Raw genomic sequence first — 18,159 nt, 5'->3', positions numbered from 1 at the left:
AGGGCTGGCACTACTCAAGCAAGTTGACTGACAGCAGGGATCCCATGAGTTGTCAGGGGTCTCAGCATGAGAGCAAAGCGTGTCAGAACCCTTTCTCAAAGCTGGGCTGCAGCTGGGAGAGGATGGCAGGCCAAGACGGGCTCCAGCCCAGATGAGCCTGGACAGGATCCTGGCAAAAGGAGCTCACCTGTGCACATTATGATGTATGCTGGAAGAGAGCAGAAGCTGGGATTAAGCACTCCGTGGGGGAGCCAGGAACACTGCTGGGAGGGTGGTCAGTGCTGACAGGGAGAGTTGCAGCTCTGGTGCCATGGTGGTTCAGGGCACAGCATGACAGTGATGGCTGAGTTCTCTGTCTGGGATCATGAGTAGAGTTGACCAGGGTGGAGAAGAGAGGAGGAGGAGCATGCTTAGAGGAAAAGATACTGAGCTGAGTTGGGGGCATGTGAATTTGAGGTGCCTGTGGGACCCTCCATTGGGGACGTTCAGTAGACACGTTGGAGCATCAGTTAGGCCCTGGAAATGGGGCTTTGGAGCCTTGAAGAGAAGTCAGGAATTGGGTCTTTGCCTGAGAGATGGTTCTGGTGGTGACGAGAGTCAATGAGACTGCTCAGGTTGAAACAAAGCAAGCAAGCCAAGGAAAATCATGGTCAAGGCAAGTACAGCAAGGGTCTACTGCATCCTTGAAGTATTTCTTTATCTACAAAGGGCATTTTATTTCACGTGCATGAGAATTCTAGCATTTTATTATTAGTAGTGTTTAAAACAAATGACTCAGAGGGAATTCTGGCTCAACATGAGAGCTGCTAGATGGGCAAGCCTTGTTGCCTGCCTTTCTGAATCACTTTGTGGTACAATTGGGCCATTCACTCTGTTCCGGACACTCTGTGTGTTTCCTCCTTTCCGGATTAGACCTATTTGCTAGGGAAAACAATCCATTTCTCAGGGCTTCAGTTTTATGTACTGTTGATCTATTACTTTATTTCTCTAATCTCTTTCCCACAGCTAATAGTTTTTACTACCTGGAACTAAAACAACCTACGGGATACCAAAGCACAAGTTAAAGAAAATCATCTAAGATTCCAGTGGGAGGAGGGGGAACAAAGAGTCCGCCTACTTGCTTGGAAGGACATGTGGGCTAAACAGCTATTTGACTTTGTACTCACTTTTCAACTAGTTGTATTGGCCTTATGTTTTTCATTACACTATAAACCTCTTTACCGTATTGAAAATTGAGGAACATATTTCTTATCCTTGGTTCCAGGCATCTGAAGGCCAAGGGTGGACATGTGTACAAGTGCCAGTGGAAAATGGCTTTTCTGGAATATCAGGTTTGGTCCTAAGAGACTAAGGGCACTCCACGTGGTGAGCAATAAATCTGGATTCTGCTGTGTTTAATTAAGGTAATTTTCCTATACTTAGCTCCAGATGTGGAGATGAGATTCAATTTTATTGTGCCTAAAAGAACATGTCCTTCCAAATCAGCGTGTCACCAGCATGGAATGCGACCATGGATTGGCCTGTGACGAGCCTCCTTCTCCTAGAGAGAGAAGTTCTAGCCTCGTCTTCTGCTCCTGTGGAGTTTTCCATTGCTTGGAAATGGTTTGTAAGGTGATGGAGTCCCATGGATGCCAGCTGGCAAAGGAAGATCAGAGAAGGAGGAGAAGTTGAGTCAGTGGAGGGGAAAGATTGCTGGATGATATTTTCTTCACAGCTGTAGTGTCAATAAATAAAGACTTTGATCACCCATAAAGACCAAGGTTCCACGCTCCTGCCCTCTTTCTGCAAGTTAATTGATAAATGTTAAGAGAATGATGTAGTGTCTTCTTACTAATCCCTGAAAAGACTCTCTGAACACAGCAATATCATCATCAAGTGAACTTCACAAATCCTAGGACAAAAGAGAGCTGATAGCCATGTCACACGTGCCTGAATTTCCTGCACAGGTTTCTTGTTATGTGGCAGCCCAATCTATGCCTGACCATGTCCAGAGAACGGAAATGCACCCTCTCAAAGGGAAGCCCATTCCACCTCTGGAGAATTCAAGTTATTGAAAGGGTCTTGCTTATATTATTGTGACAAATTCCTTTTCTCTGAGTCTTTCTCCCTTTTGTTCTGGTTCATTCTCTTTGAAGAACACAAAGCAGGAAGAATGTCCCTTACTAAGGCCAACTATCTCTTAGGCTCCAGGCATCCAGAGTGATAAATAGATGTCCTTGTCCTCAAGAAGATCACAACTGAGTGGAGAGAGGGAGAAAACCACAGACACCCCACAGCTAAGGTCACATCTTATTCGTCTCTGTTTTTAGTGACTGGTAGAGCAGCTGGCACAAAGTAGGCACTCTTTAGGTACTTTTGAAAGATCGGGTAAACACAATAACCACACTGCTTTTCTCTAATTATTATGTCCCGTATCAAACTCTGGGACTTTCTGTGTTGCCTTGGGTGGCAACTAGTCCTCTAGCCTCTGCTTCCTGCTCTGTCACTTACAACATCCAAGATTTGTGAGGTATTTTGCTCCATCCTTATTGGCCATGTCTATACATACGTCTGTGTAGTGTCTGTCTAAGGACCCTAAATCCCCCATGGCCTGATTCCAGTTAGCCTGGCCCAGACAAAGACTTTAGGGAACATTCAAATGCTTGAGCACCTGTATAATGCATCCCACCACTATGGAGTTAGAGTTTTTTGGATGTTCACTCTGCATGGTTAGGGAAAATGGGAAGTGGTCTCTGCTCTGTGTGAACTCAGTCTGGCCAGGGAGGTAACATAGATATACAAGGAATTCCTGGCCGACAGTAACTACTATACAATTGTAGCAACAAAGGAGTGGTGCAAATTGGCCCCAGAGTTGAACGGAAGAGTAATGTGCAGCGTTAGCATACTGTCCAGGAGTTCTTGACATGGCTTGAGGCATTTCACACCTAGAAGGGGTAAGTTGGTAAAGCCACTGGCCCATCACCTCACTAGGTAATATGTGTCAGAGACTCATTGTGTGATGGGATACTCAAGCTCCCTTTGGAGGATTCACTCATTCCTGCATACAGTTGCTAATTGGAAGTCAACGATGTGCACTGTTCTAGATGGGGGGCTGCCCCAATGCCCGAGGCAGTCCAGATCCCTGCTTTCTAATGGGTTGGGATCGAGCATACTCAAACAAACAAATTAAATAACTGTAGTTAGGCCTTGGAAACCATAAAGTAGGATTATAGGGTAGGGAAGACAGGGCTGGGTGTTGAGGAAAGCCTCATGAAGTGGTGGCATCTGAACTAAGACTGAATGGTCTAGCACAGTCTGGGGTCATATAAGCAGGGGTGATGCGCCGGATGTGATGCTGGACTCAAGGAAAAGAGCACCAGGGAGAAGAGAAAGAGCAGCAGTCTAGACCTTCCACATTTATGACTTTTCTCTGTTATTTAGGAAGTCCAATGACACTCTTTATTGGTTAGCATCTAGTTAGGATGACCAGAGTTAGCAAATAAAAATATAGAACACTCAGTTAAATTTGAATTTCAGGTAAAAAAATAAGGTTTTAGTATAAATGTGTCCTACAGGAAAGAAAATATTTAAATTCTCTGTTGTAGAAGCAAATACAAAAAATGGATAGAAGAAAGGAGAGAGACGCCACAGGCAGTCTCTAGTTAGAGCGAAATGACTAGGTAGAAACCTCTGAGTTGGTTGGGCTTCCCCCAGCTTTGCAGAGAGACCAGTCTATCCCACGGCCAGTGATGGGCCCAGTCCAAGGTGCCAACAGGTGGTTAGGTAGGGGAGAGTGTGGAGGACCAAGCCCGGTCCTTCCCACTTCTAGGACCCACTGCAGAAATGCATAGTCGGGGATCCCAGCCCTCACCCTGGAGCCAGCAGGGCTGGGGGCAGTGCATCAGAACATCTGTTCAGGGCCAGGGTTCTGGGGTCAACCTGAGCTGTGAACCCGCTAGGGCGCATTGGGCAAATTACTGATTCGAGGACAGCAATCCCTTGATCTATCTAAGGCAGATTAGAGAAGGCTAAATCCCCAAGGATGTTGTGAAGATGAAATGAATTAATACAGGGAAAAGCGTTAGTTAAATTCCTGGCCCACAGTTACTACTATACACATATATATATAATTCTAAGAAAATATATTAACTGTTTTCTTCTTCAGTCAGACTGTATTGCAAGATGACTTAAGACCAGGCGGCAAATTTGAGGTGGAGCCATGGTTATCAAAACGGCTGCCCAGACCACAAAGCTGATTTATCTCAATCATAACAGCAGCAAATTCCTGTTATTGTAATGAATTGCAGCATGTATGCACACAGATGCAGGGGGTTGGGCCATGCGGCCGGGGTAACGAAAAGCAGACACTTGCAATATCCTAACGATGTGTGCAGCAAACGAACCTGTAGCCTGGTTACACGAAACAGCCCATAATGAAATCCAGTTTCTTTATGGAATATTTTCCCTGAATGATAAGGTATTGCATATGGTTCTTTCCTCTTTGTGTAGTAATTCCTTCCAAAGAAAACATTTTAAAGATTGGAACTGAGGTTGGGAAACTAAAACTTGCCTCAGTATAAGAATGTCAAAGCCATCTGCTGGAAAATCACAGGTCTGCAGTATAAAACACAGAGCTGTGCTGCTCAAAATAATTCAATCATAAAATACCATTTCCTGGACCTGAAGAGAAACATTTCTGCTCGGCCGCTAGAGCTTTCTGGAGAAAGGCACTATATATCTGCAGTGTGGTAATTGTGATTTTGAATTTCAAAGAAAAAACAAAGCAGAGATTTTGGAAAACAAATGTTGAGGGGCTCATTATTTCAATTCTTTGCAGATGATTTTGAAAGTTTTCGTTAAAACCACTCTGACAGAAATTGAGAAACATGGCCATCAGTTTGAAGGAAAAGAATCAAATTTTGCTGTTTGTATTTTATTTTGAACACATTTAATAAAGACTTTTCTGTACTGTGAGAGCAAAATCCAAAACACCAGTGTGCTGGGGGAGAGTCAGGAGTCACGTCAGGCAGCACACACAGTGTTGTGCTCTTGTGACGAGGACCACGCTTCCAAGAGGTTCAGAGCTATTGTCCAGCTAGTTCTGGAAAATAGGTTCCAGGATTGCTCCATTCATTGGATATAAGGCTGATCTTACCGTATTCTAATATTAACCAGTAGTTATTTTCTTAGCTTTATTGTATGAAAAAGTGCTCAGTGGACATACAGGGTTTTAAGTATGACATATTCCCATATTTGAAAAACATATTATGCCATATATATGCCTGTTCTTTAGTAGTTATGAACTTAAATGCAAACTTTTATCTCTTTCGGACATAGATCCGCAGATATATTAACAAAATCAGCCGTGTGCGTTAACTAATAATGAGCATATACTTTTTAAATGGGCCTCTGAATTGAAAATTAAAAAAAGAAACTTCAACATTGTATTAGGTGTTTACTAACCTGCAGAAGGATAATCCAGGGAAGCAAATGTAAGCAAGGCTCCCATCTCTTGTTGCCGTCCCTCCCCTCGCTTCTCCTCCCCCTCCCCCTCCCTCCTCTCCATCAGCATCCGCACCTGCCCTTCTGAGCAGCGTCTTGATGTCTTGATGATGCTCTCTCACGTCCCCAGGGCGTTCTGTTAGATGCACCTCACTTTTGGAAAACTCCACACAATTTTGAGTATATTTTATATGATTTTCTGCAGACACTTTATATGTTTTTCCCTAGTTATCAATTTCATCAAGCAGTGTGTGTATAGACCTGCAATTTAGGTCTCATTCCTCTTACTATAGCCTGGCCGGTACCTGCTTAAATAACTTAGTCAGTAGACATGGACTGAGAGTATTGACCAGTGGGTGTATTTTCTAAAACTGTCCCAGTGCACTCACTGAACAGATTAAGATTCTGAGACTCAAGACGTCACGAGACTGAAGAAAACTGATTTTATTATTATCTTAGTCTTATGCACAAAGTGGTATCCAGTGAATAAGGAGGTTTATAATAGGTGACTTACACATATTTGCAAAAATAGAAACTTTGTCTCCTAGATGTTTTCTAGTTTTTCAGTAACTATGGACTCAAGTGCAAACTTTTAGTCCTTGGGATAAAAAGAAAGCCAAGCCATAAGAGGTGGGCCGGCACCAGAGTCAAGCCTTTTGGTCACAGCTCAAAGTTCTGAGTCACGCACTAATAATGTTCATACAGTGCTTGAGAAAACTCTCTGCACCTAACACTGTCGACAAGAAAACCTCTTCCTGATTTTTACTTTTGTTGAATAAATACCTTCAAGAGGAATTTCTGGGACAGAGGGCATTAAAGCTGCTTTTACTACATATAAATAGGAAGCGTGAACCAATTTCCTGGCCCTCCAGCAGTGGAGGGGAAGACTGTTTCCATAAGCTGTTGTCTACATGGGGACTTTCGGATGTTCTCTAATATGCTGATTTTATCAATAATGTGTAGCTGTGGTGTGCTTTTTAAGCATGCACTGATTTTATAACAAGGGGATCTGGTCTCTTGTTTTGCCCTTTAACAGATTGACCCTCTGTATACTTGTCTTTCTTACCTCAAATTTTCTGCTCATATCTTTTGCCGATTTGAGTGGAGTATTTTATTTTTTCTTGCAGATTTATGAGATTTTTAATTTAATAATAATGCTAAGCTTTTTCTGACATGTACTTTACAAATATTTTCCCAGTTTACCACATGCATTTAAATGTTTTAATAATAATGTTCAACATACATATTTTCTTAAATTTTACATGGTTTTATCTCTTAATTATTTCCCTTTTGGTTTCTGTGGTGCACATTCCTGGGGAGCCCCTGCCTGTGTTGAAAACTCTTGGGTTTTTCTAAGTTGGTGACTTTATCTCCTGTAACGGGAAGGCTTTTCAAAGGGAAATTTTGACTATTTCCACATCAAGCATGATGTTCCTTTCATTTATTTTTGAATAAGTTGCTTTATTCAGATTGCCTAAGTACAGCAAACACTTTTAAAATTTAAAAATGAGTATAGGAAATTAAAAGAAGAAAACACCATAAACTCTCATCAGGTAGTCTCTCCTGAAATTTTGGGGTCTTTCTTTCTTTCGTTCTTTTTTAATTTTATAATTCTATTCCCTGACATCATCACTTCTTTCTAAGTTTAACTTTATTATGGAAGATATTAAACATACACAGAAGTAGAACAAATAGTATAATGAAACCTCATTTATTCATCTCCCAGCATCAATAATTATCAATACTCAGTCATTCTTATTTTATCTACCCCTTACTCTTTTTTCCTTTGAAGCAAATTCTAGATATTGTACCATTTCACCCATAAATAAAGCATATATCTCTAGCAAAAATGTTTTTTAAAAACACAATGATTGTATTATTTTCACACCTAATAAACAGTCATTAATAGTTTAATAGTTATTGACATAAAAATTTACAAGCTATCTTTTTACAGGTGATTTGCCAGATTCAGGATCTAGACAAGGTCTTCACGTTACACTTAAGCGACGCGTCTCTTATGTGTCTTTTAATTTGTAATAGTTCTCCGTCCCCTTTTCATGTATCTATTTGTTGAAGAAATTGGGTCATGGGTCATTGTCCCCTAGAGTGTCTTGTGTTCTGGATTTAGCTGAGTGCCCTCTCAGTGAACAAGTTTTTTTATCTTCCATGCTGCCTGCAAACTGGTGTTTATATCCAAAGCTCAATCAAACTCAGGGCTTTTTCTTGGGCAAGAATACTTTATATGAATGCTATGCACTTCCTATTGCATCATATTGGGAAGCAATAATGTCTGTCTGTGTCACTTTTAATGGTATTAAGATTGATCGATGAGTTCAAGTGTTGTGGGTCTAGGAATCACCAATTATCTACATTTCTATGGTAATTTGCTCCAAGATTCAGAGCCAGTGATGGGTATATTGGTTAGGAGCAATAGGTTGAAGTCAGAAACACTTGGGTTTAACTATGGGTTCTGTCAGTTACTTGTCCCGCCTGGCGTAAGTTGCTCAACCTCTCAGACTTTCTAAGGCTTTATCAGACTTGAGAAGCAGATAATCTGTTCTGTGTGTGAGACCATTGTTGGAGTGAGGTGGGCTCTTTGTGCAAGGCCTTGGCATGGTGCGGAAGAGTAGTAGCTATGATTTACTGCCATTGGTTTAAGCGGATAGAATTTGTTTAGGTGACTTTAAAGGTCTTTCCAAATCTGAGGTCCTAGGATGAATTATCAGGCAGCTCCTGTAACTGTGTTCCTTGTATATTCAGAGAAAACCTGTGGGCAGAAGAGCTCATCATTCACTTGTAACAGCTCGATAGAGATGACAATTCTGCCAGATTTGGGTCCTGTGGGCAGAGCTGAGAGGTCTATAAATTCGCATTTACTTTTCAAGTCCTGGTTTATAACAGCTCACCATATGCGTCACCGAGATGAAGATGGATTGTAATGACTACATTTTGGTAATTCACTTACTTTACTGAAATCAATGCTCAGTCATGTTACAGGCGAGACTCCATCTGGTTCCAATCAAGGGCGGAGGGAGCACCCTGTCTGGACACAAGGGCTGAGTCTGTGTCTATGCAGGAAAAGCTGCAGTGGAGCTATTACCCAACAGATGATGGTGTAGTGCATGGTGTGGACCATCAGCTGGCCCAGTTCAGGTCCAAGGAAGGCAGGTAACTCTATAGCTGAAAACCTACTATGTGCCAGGTACTGTTCTAGGTGCTTAGGGTAGATTACTGTCCTCCCGGGGCTGATGCATATTGTAATTGCGTGTCTGGGGGGCAGTCAACAAACAACTGACATAATCCATAAACTATAGAGCAAGTCAGAAAGCGATACGAACCATGGTAAAAAAAAGTGTAAACTGGACCCTGGGGGTTTAGAGTGCCCTGGGATTGTGGTTTTCAGTGGGATGATCAGGGCAGGTAGGCCTGGCTTACCAGATCAGGCAGGACAGTGACAGCTTCTTCGGATCCCACTCCCCCAGTAACCTACTGCTCTGCACTGATCCTGGCCCCGAGTGGAACTGCTGTGCTCATAAGATCCACTTCACCCTAACGTAGCTGCCCTGGGTGCCCTGATCATGGTGCCACCCAGTGGTGCACCCTCGGCTATCTGCTCTGTGTCATCTAAGTGGTTGTGGATCCCTCCCCCGCTTGGCTCTTCTTCAGCCCATGATTTCAGCTTCAGCTCCCTCTTGGGCTCACTGTGCTTCGTTTAAGCCCTTAGAGTTGCCTTCCTCTCTTCCTCCAGCCTTATAGGGACTGACAGGCCTCCTGACCCCACCACTGTGCCAGGACAATATTGCTTCTCAGAGAAGACTGCACTGGGAATTTTTGGGCATTTCTGGAAGAACACTATGTCATCATCACAACCATTATCTCCATCATCACTGTCACCATCGTCACCATCACCATCATCTTATCATCCCCAAGAGCCTGATGAGGGAGAGAAGCATGCAAGCCACAGGTGGGCTTGGTTAACGAGCTCTCCCAAGCCTGGCCTGATGGGCTGGGCTGGCCCAGGCTTTTGTTTGTAGCAGGAAGGCGACTTTGTGCAGGCCCTTGTTTAACCTGGTTTTCCCTCTTTAGAGAGAGAATTTTCGCCAGATGAATCATGCCTAACATGCTTGCTGGAGCCAGAGACATTTGGCTTCTCAGGCTGTTTACTACCGCACAGACTTTGTCTCATAAGTGTTCTTAGGAAATGACAACAGACAGAAAATTGTCATTGTTTTTGCTTAAAAAAACTGGAGGCCTGGCAATGAGCCAGTCCTGGGGAGAAGGGAGCTCCTAGCTGCCGGCCTATTCAGTGTCATGCAGAACGGCTTTGATAGCGACGTGCCTTCCGCACAGGTGAGGCCTACTTGCCGAAGCCATGACAGAGCACTTTCACCTGCGTTACCTGGGAGGTCCTTGTCACTGCCCAGGCAGGTGGCTGTTATCACTTAGTCCCTTCATAGGTGTGGCTCTGAGACTTGGGGCCGGTAGATAGTAAGGAGAGGACACCAGAGTTGTTCCCTCGCCTCCCCATTTGAAATTCCGGCTCAATCTGAGCCATGCAGGTATTGTTCTGCTTTCTCTCTCTAGGTTTTTCATGCAATGTGGATTGATGGACTAGTATTTATTTTAACATTTTACTCTTGGGCAACTGTGACTCTAAGGACTTGTAATGGCATAAATGATGCTACCTGGAACTTACTGTCACCCAACAACTTGGATTCAGGGCCTGTAGTGCCAGAGAGGATTAAAAAGCTCATTCCTTCTCTTGCCCCCTGCCCCAAGGGTAGGAAGGAGGAGAGTGGGGCCGGGAAGGTGGAAGAGGGTTCCCCTGTATGGGCTAGCTGGTGGCAAGCTCTCAATCCTGGGCAGTCTCTCACCCGCATCCATCTTGCCTGTCCATTCTTGCTCTGATGGCTAGCTGCTTATGGCATGCTCTGGCCAACTGAGGAGAGAGCCCGCTGCTGACACAAGAGGTGACACTCAGCATGTGTTGATGCCTGATGGAATGAAGTGGGACACCTCTGTGCCATGGGTGCTGGGTGCCCTCAGCTGACTTCTTCCTACCACCTCCCGGCCTGGGGGTGGGAGGGGGCGCTGACTGACTGAGGGAGGGAGGAGGGCATGGTGGATGGGGCCTGGCTTCGGATTCTCACAGTCTGGGTCAATTGCTGGTTCTGCCACTTACCAGCTGTGTGTTAGTGGTCAAGGTTAGTACCTTGAATATGGCACCTCTGGTCTCTTTTCTCTCTGTGACATTCAAGACAATCTCCAATACATCCTTGAGAGGCTGCTCAGCTTGTCCTCCTCCTGGCTTAGAAAGCAGGTCCTGACATAGCTTCTTGGAGCCTCAGGGGCCATCAGAGGTCAGAGGTCCCTGCAGCAGACACTGTACAAATGCAAATGCAGCCCAGGCGGAAGACACAGCTACCCCCACAGGGGAAGCGAGAAGACTGGGACAACCCCAGGGGCCCAGAGAACACATCCAGTTGTGCCTGGAATGAGGACCAGGAGGTCTACTGCCACAATGGTGACAGAGCAAAGAAAAACTACTGTCCTGTGACGTTTGACCTTATTTTTAATCCCAAATGGTGTGTCGGGAGAAACTGGTTATAGTCATACTTTGAGAGACGGAAAATGTTTCATTGTCTTAATTAGTGTGTTGGCTAACTGCTGTGATTGATCTTTTTCTTTTTTCACGTAACCATTGGCTTTTTCTACTTCTTTATGCCTAAATCTTCTTTATTAAATACAGCTACAGGACGAAACAAGACCACTGCAAAATTCCATTCTTCAGACTCCACTGGGCCCTCAGGCTGTCTTCCTGCGCCCTCTCAGCACCACTCTCCTTCAGAGGGTGCTGTACCGACTGCTTCCCCTTCTGACCCCCCTCTTCTGTCTCCAGCCCTTTCCGCCTGTCTCCTACTCCCACCACTGTGTGGAAACTGTGTTCTCCACATCCGCGGCCCTCAGGCGCATCGCTCTGCACTGCGGCCCTCACACCCCACAGTGCTGGCCAGGCTCTTGTCCTTCTGTGCAGAGATGCTCTGGGGCCTCGTCTGTCGCCCTCTCCTGACAGCTCCCCTCATCGTCCTCTCCTCCCAGGCTCCGCTTTCTTCAGTCCCTGCTGGCGACCCCATCTCTGTCTGCCCTGACTCCTCCTGAGTGCCAGTTCTTTAAGTCACAGTGCCTGGTGAACATCTCCATGTGACATTCTATCGGGATCTAAAATGACAGCACGAACTACAGTGTTGAACACAGGATTCCTGGCTGTGCAGTCCCTGATCTCCTTCCTGTCAATCTCTCAGTTATCTTTGCCTTCATGACACAGCAGCCTGGGTGACCACTAAGTTCAGCCAAGTCTTTCTTTTCCAATTCTGTGTAGTCATCTCTTCATTCAGTTACCATGAACACAATGGCCATGGCTTGATCACCAGCTGTCCACTCCCCACAGCTGCTGCTGCCTTGTTCTGGGTCTCTGTATTTCTTGCAAGACTGTAGTATTACTCAGCTTTTGGGAATTCTAGCTCTGTTTTGTCCCCATTTCAAGCCACCTAAATATAACCATAATCTTCCCTAACCCTAGTTCCAATTATATTTCTGACATATTTCAAAGCTTTACCATTTCCTCATTGACTCCACGTTTTTTTGCATGAATTCAAATGTCTCCATATTCTGCTGTCTACTGACTTTTCAGCATTACCTCCCATCACTGCCTGTGAAATAATCTTTCTTTTTTAAATGTCTCAGTAGATTTTTTTTTTTTTTGGTGAGGAAGATTGGCCCTGAGCTAACATCCACTGCCACTCTTCCTCCTCTTTTGCTTGAGGAAGAGTCGCTCTGAGCTAACATCTGTGCCAGTCTTCCTCTACTTTGTATGTGGGTTGCCGCCACAGTGTGGCTGACAAGCAGTGTAGGTCTGTGCCTGGGACTTGAAGCACACCAAACTTAACCACTATGCCACGGGGCTGGCGCCTCAGTAGCTTTTGACATTGTTAACTATTCACTCCTTGACAGGCTCTCTTTTCTTGGCCTCTGGATCACCACCATCTCCTGGTTTCCTTCCTGTCTCTCTGGGCATGCATTTTGCAGCCCATTGTCCCAGGCAGGTACACAGTGGCATTCCACCAGGCTCAGTCCTGGGCCTTCATTCAGGACCATGGCTTCAGTGAGCTCCTGTGGGCAGCCGACATGGGCATTGAAATCTTCTTCTAGAACTTTCTTCTCAGCTCCAGAAACACATATCCAACTGCTTTCTTGAAGCTTCTATCCAGGTGGCACTTTGGTCTTGACATAATAAAAACAGAATCCAAACCTTGAGCTCCAAGTCCCACCTGTTCCTGTGTCCCTCATTTTAGGAAATTGCCAGGTTGACACTGTCTTCTCACCTGCCCCAAAGGGAGCCTGCACCCTGCTGAATTTGCCCGTCAGGTATTCTCACACCCCCACCTTGACCCACAGCCAGCCCTTCAGTCCGAGCTGCAGCTTCTCTCCTGCCTCACAGAAATATGTTTTCTGTGTCTGCTGCCACGGCTCGCCGTCCTTTTCCTACACAGCCTCTGGCCAGCGCGGTCTCTCTCAGAGCTCGTCATGCCGCTTCCCTGCTTAAACCCTTCAGTGCATCTACACTCTGTTTTCTTTCCTTTCAGAACAAAGAGCAGAATCCCTGACAGGACCCACAGCTCTCCCCAGTTGGGTCTCTGCCCCCCTCTTGGGGTGGCTCTCTCACGTGAATCCAGTGCTTGCGGCCAGCTATTCTCTGCTTTTTGGGCTTCTGCATGTTACTTTCTTTGCCTCCCTGAGCTTCCACACCATCTTTGGCCCCTTCACAGGTGCTTGTCCTCCAGATGTCAGTCCAAGGCTGGTTTGTTTTGTTTTTTGAGGAAGATTAGCCCTGAGCTAACATCTGCTGCCAATCCTCCTCTTTCTGCTGAGGAAGACTGGCCCTGAGCTAATGTCTGTGACCATCTTCCTCTACTTCATATGCGGGACGCCTGCCACAGCATGGCTTGATAAGTGGTGTATAGGGCTATGCCTGGGATCCGAACCGGTGAGCCCTGGGCCGCCGAAGTGGAGCACGCGAACTTAACTGCTGCGCCACTGGGCCGCCCCCCGAGGGTGGTTCTTTACAGCTGCTTTGCCTGAAGCTTGGAGGAGCCAGGCCTTTAGCCTCACGGTGCACTGAGTCACTGCTGCACCTCTTACAGCTGCCGCTTTGCGCCTACTTGCATGATGACTAGATGACTGGAGGTCTTCCAGTGCGGTGCGAATCATGCCTCCTTCTCAACCGCTACTTGAGAGAATAACATTTTCTTTTTTCAACACAGCTGTGGAATCATACCGACACCGTTCAGTGGTTTCCTGCACAAGCTGCTGTGGCTTTGATAAACACCCTTCGTGGATGAAGAAAATGAGGTTCCATGACTCAAGAATCATCATAAATTAGCTAGAAAATCTGGAGGCTTTGGGTCCTAGGACAGCAGGGCCTGGTGCGTTTAGGTCCTCACAGTGTCCTAATTTGGCTACGATTTTCTGTCTGCACAAAGCCCATGAAGGGAAAAGACCAGTCAGGGTGGCAGTGACTCATCCGGAGGCCCCTCATTGTGCCCATGTCACCCAGAGGAAGCCCTGTGTGAACACAGTTAGCCTCTAGAGTGAGTTCAGCGCTGTCTGCGATGGGAGCAGGGTTCCTGAGTTTGCAGTGAGCAAGTTCCTGGCTCCTTTCTACCCCGCCGGTGCCTTCTGTCTGTCCCTGTGGCTTCCTTCTTTTCCTATCCCTTGGCCTTGGGTGGGTCCACCTATGTCTTCTTCCGTTTTGTTCTGTGCCCTGCTGCAGCTATGTCTGGCCTCAGAGCCTCCTCTCCCAGCGGGAATTCCTCCCCTGACCTGTCAAGGCCTCACCTCTGGAGGCAATTACTGCCTGGCCCATGAAAATATATAAGGAGATTTGAAGAGCTATCATGTTACATCCTTCTTATTTTACCGGCAATAAATCCAGTCCTGTGCTCTCATGTGGACTCTCAACGCTGTATGTTAGGAGTCTATTTCTAAAGGAGGAATATTTCACAGTCCCCAAGATTCTCTACGACCTGCTCATATTTCAAGTGCTGTGCCAGGTTAGACTAAGAAACTTCCAGAATAAAAGGAAATTATGCTCCAGGAGCTAAACGCACACACTTCTTGCTTTGCCCTCCCTTTCCGCCAGCTCAGACCTCAGCTTCTCTCAGATTTCTGTACTGTGCTCTGGCCTCAGGCCATCCCTGGATTCTGCTTTTGCTTATAATTGTCTCAGAATATTTTCTCAGAACACCTGTGCTCATGGGCCCCGTTGGACTTGCTAGATGCATCTTCCTCGGCTCCCTGTGCAGAGGCAGAGTCTCTGGGGTAAGGGCCTTGAAATCTACATTGTCATCTCTTCCAGGTGATTCTTAGGCACGAAAAGTTTGAAAACTGCTATTTTACGTGCTAAGTTTTTGGGATCTGAGCTCCATTTGCAAAAACTCGGTCTTGGCTTGCTTCTTATTTCAAACTCCACCCCTGTAGGTGCTGACTCAGTACTCCCCTAGAAAAGAGTCCTCAAGGCAGCCAGAGAGTGGCCCTCCCTCCCTCTCCATCCCACAAATCCCCCTCCCGCAGGCCCAGAGGGTGCTGGGCTCCTGGCTGCAGAGAACCCTGGGAAAGTGAGGAGGGCCCTGCCAACCACCTCTTGGTGGCTTGGTGTTGTCAGGAGAGAAATTTTCTAGGGAAGTTCATAAATGTGTGTGGCCAAACAGAGAAGCAAGTATTGTTTACAAGGTGGCTTAAGCCCTGAAGATGAAAGACAGGGACATCATCTAGGCAAAATGAAGCTGTACGGGAGGGAGGTGGAGGTGGGAATAAGCAGAGGGAAAGAAAGGTAGACTCAGGTGGTGGCAAAGAATGGACAGGGCAGAGGGTGGCCCTTGACCGAGTGTGGGCTGGGCACCGGAACAGGGCCAGCTCCTTAAGGGTGAGGATAGAGTGGACTGGTCCACTCCTGTCCCCTCCCTGGCCTCCGTCCTGATTCAGGCTGGAGTGAGGCGTCACCACATCTCAGGTGCTGGGAGGGGCCGCCTGCTGGATTTGAGACAGACTGAGCAGGCGATGGTTCCACAGCACATCCTTCCTGTTCCCGGTCCATTCACTCGGCGGAACAGCAGCTGAGAAAGATGCCTTGAAGCAGGCTGGCCAAAGACTCCAGTCCCTCTTCCTTTCTCCAGGTAACTATCCATCATTGCATCTCTCCTTGGTCCTTACCAGACTCAGGGCCCTTGGCAAGCTGTGGACAGAAGCTTGGTCTCCTGGCAGGAAGCTCCAACCATGAGCCCCTATCCTCAGAGGGCAGAGACTAGGTGGTGGCCTTGGTAGGGAAGTGCTAACACGTAGGGTCGGGAAAATGACTTTTGTCGCGGCCTTCCTGTTTGACCTCACGGGCTTACTCTGTTTTGTTTCTGTACAGAGGGACTAGAGACACAGCATTTCATGAGCATATGCGGCACAGGCCTCTGGCCCCAGATCAGGCAGGGTCCCACATGACAGTGTTTCTGGGTTGGTAGGTAGAGAGGATAGATGACTGTTCCAGGCTCACAGTGATTAAGGACAGTGGTCTCTGCTCAGGGATGTTTCTCCAGAATGGATTCTGTGTGTGAGGGAGGAGGAGGTTAAGGAGACTCCACAGGAGTGACAACTGACTCATAACTAGTATTACTATTATATAAGCAACAAGCACTGTCCTGACTATCACTGACTGAATGGGAATAGTTGTATTTGCTTATGAGCCATCTCTTACGCTTGGGAAGGACTAGGCCAGTGCTCATTGAACTGTGGTGGGCATCAGAATCACCTGGAGAGCTTTGTGAGACCCCTGAGGCCCATGTCCCCGCCTTCTCTGAGCAGCCTGGGGCTCTGTGGTCTCTACGATCCTCCCAGGTGATTCAGACACATGTCAAAGCCGGAGAACCACTGACTGAACAAAATGGAGTCGTGTGACATGTCTAGGGGTCAGGAACACTGTGTGTGGATGGAATTGCAACCAGGCTAGTAAGAAGAGCAACAGACTTCAGGCAAAATGTGTTAAAGGCCTGATCCAGGATTTTCAACCCTGGCTGCCTACTAAAATCAGCTAAGGAGTTCAAAAAAATAAAGATGTCTGACTCCCCTCCTGGCGATATTCTGCTTTCTTGGTCTAGGGTGGGGCCCGGGCCGTGGTACTGCTGAAGCTCTCCAGGTTTCTAATGTGTCATTATGGCTGGTGAGAACTCTTAACCCACACGGCTGCTGTCACCTTTATCTTGGTTTTAGACTACCCCATCTTTGCTTACAGGTAATACTTGGAAAGGCTACCTGATAGATTGCCAACCTTACATTTCTAGATTGAGAACCAGATGCTAGGAATTATAAGCATGATCTACCCATAGGCATTCTGAGGAAGACTCCATTGTCATAGAAAAAAGGTATTTGTTAAAAGTTGGATTTTGCTTTCTCATATGCCATTCTTGCCTGCCCCACAGCACGTGACAGGAGGAGGGTGACTTATACAAATGGACAGACTTCCACAGAGACCCATCAAAGGATTGAGAATGTAAACCAACTTCAAAGAGAGGGTGTTGGACGGTGATGACAGTTTTAGCTTGATCCACTTTCTTTTCATGGCCCTTTTACTAGAGGGTGACTATTTATCTATGCCTGTGTCTAAAAGATCTTATGAAGATGCGGTTGGGGACCATCACTCACAGAGAGCTGCTATTGACAGAAACAGTCTTTTGGACTTTGCAACCTGTTATTGTGCATTTTCATTCCCAAAGGCTCAGCCCCCACGGAGACCTAAGAGAACAAAGGCAGCAGTGCTTGCCATGTGAGGCAAACGTGCTTCGTGATCACAGAGGATGAGGGCTCGGCCAGTGCAGCCTGGAGCCTGCCAATTGCCTGATGGCCCCACTGGAGACTTGCTGCTCTGTGCACTCGGCTGACCTCCCTGACTTCCCCAAGGGCCACACCCTCAGCGTTCCCACTGAAGTGCACTCCCTTCCTTTACCGGCCTCAGAGCCGAGAGGAGAGGTTCAAGGTTGACCCAGTAGAGGGAGGAGAACACCCCAAGGTCACTCACTGCCTTGGAGGGCTGTGCCAAGGGGGCACTGGGTCCTACATTTGTCAAGCAGCAAGGCCTTGCTCATAGGCAACATCCTGCTTCTACGACCCCATCTTTTCATACACAGGTCTGGTGGGGACATTATGATTTCCATAAATGACAGGCCAGGAGGATAGGAGAGTGGAATGTGACTTCACCTTATCTTAAATAAGTAAACCAAACACACCAACACACAAAAAACGTGCACTTGTGCTGGACAGTCCTTCTTTCTGACATGTTCTTGGTCTTCAGGCTCCCCAGTGGTGTCTGATGCAGTGGCAAGGGAAGCTCTGGGAAATCCAGGTGATGCCAGCCGTCCACTGGAACCTTATCTTAAAGCTTATTTTCCCCAGATGGACGTCGGAGTGTAGGAATGGCAGCGAGGGTGGCCTCCTTCCTTTCTGGCTCTGCTGTTTGTACACTTAGAGCCTTGGGAGACAGAGCTCCCTCTCCATTTCAATTCCGCCCTCTCCCCAGGGGAGTGTAATGGGTTAGCAGCCACAGCCAGTGTTACCATTTCTCTCATTTTCCAGGCTACC

The sequence above is a fragment of the Equus przewalskii genome, chromosome 1 (assembly GCF_037783145.1).
Source record: "Equus przewalskii isolate Varuska chromosome 1, EquPr2, whole genome shotgun sequence".
In the NCBI taxonomy this organism is placed as follows: Eukaryota; Metazoa; Chordata; class Mammalia; order Perissodactyla; family Equidae; genus Equus; species Equus przewalskii.
Note: the sequence above shows the minus strand (reverse complement) of the source record.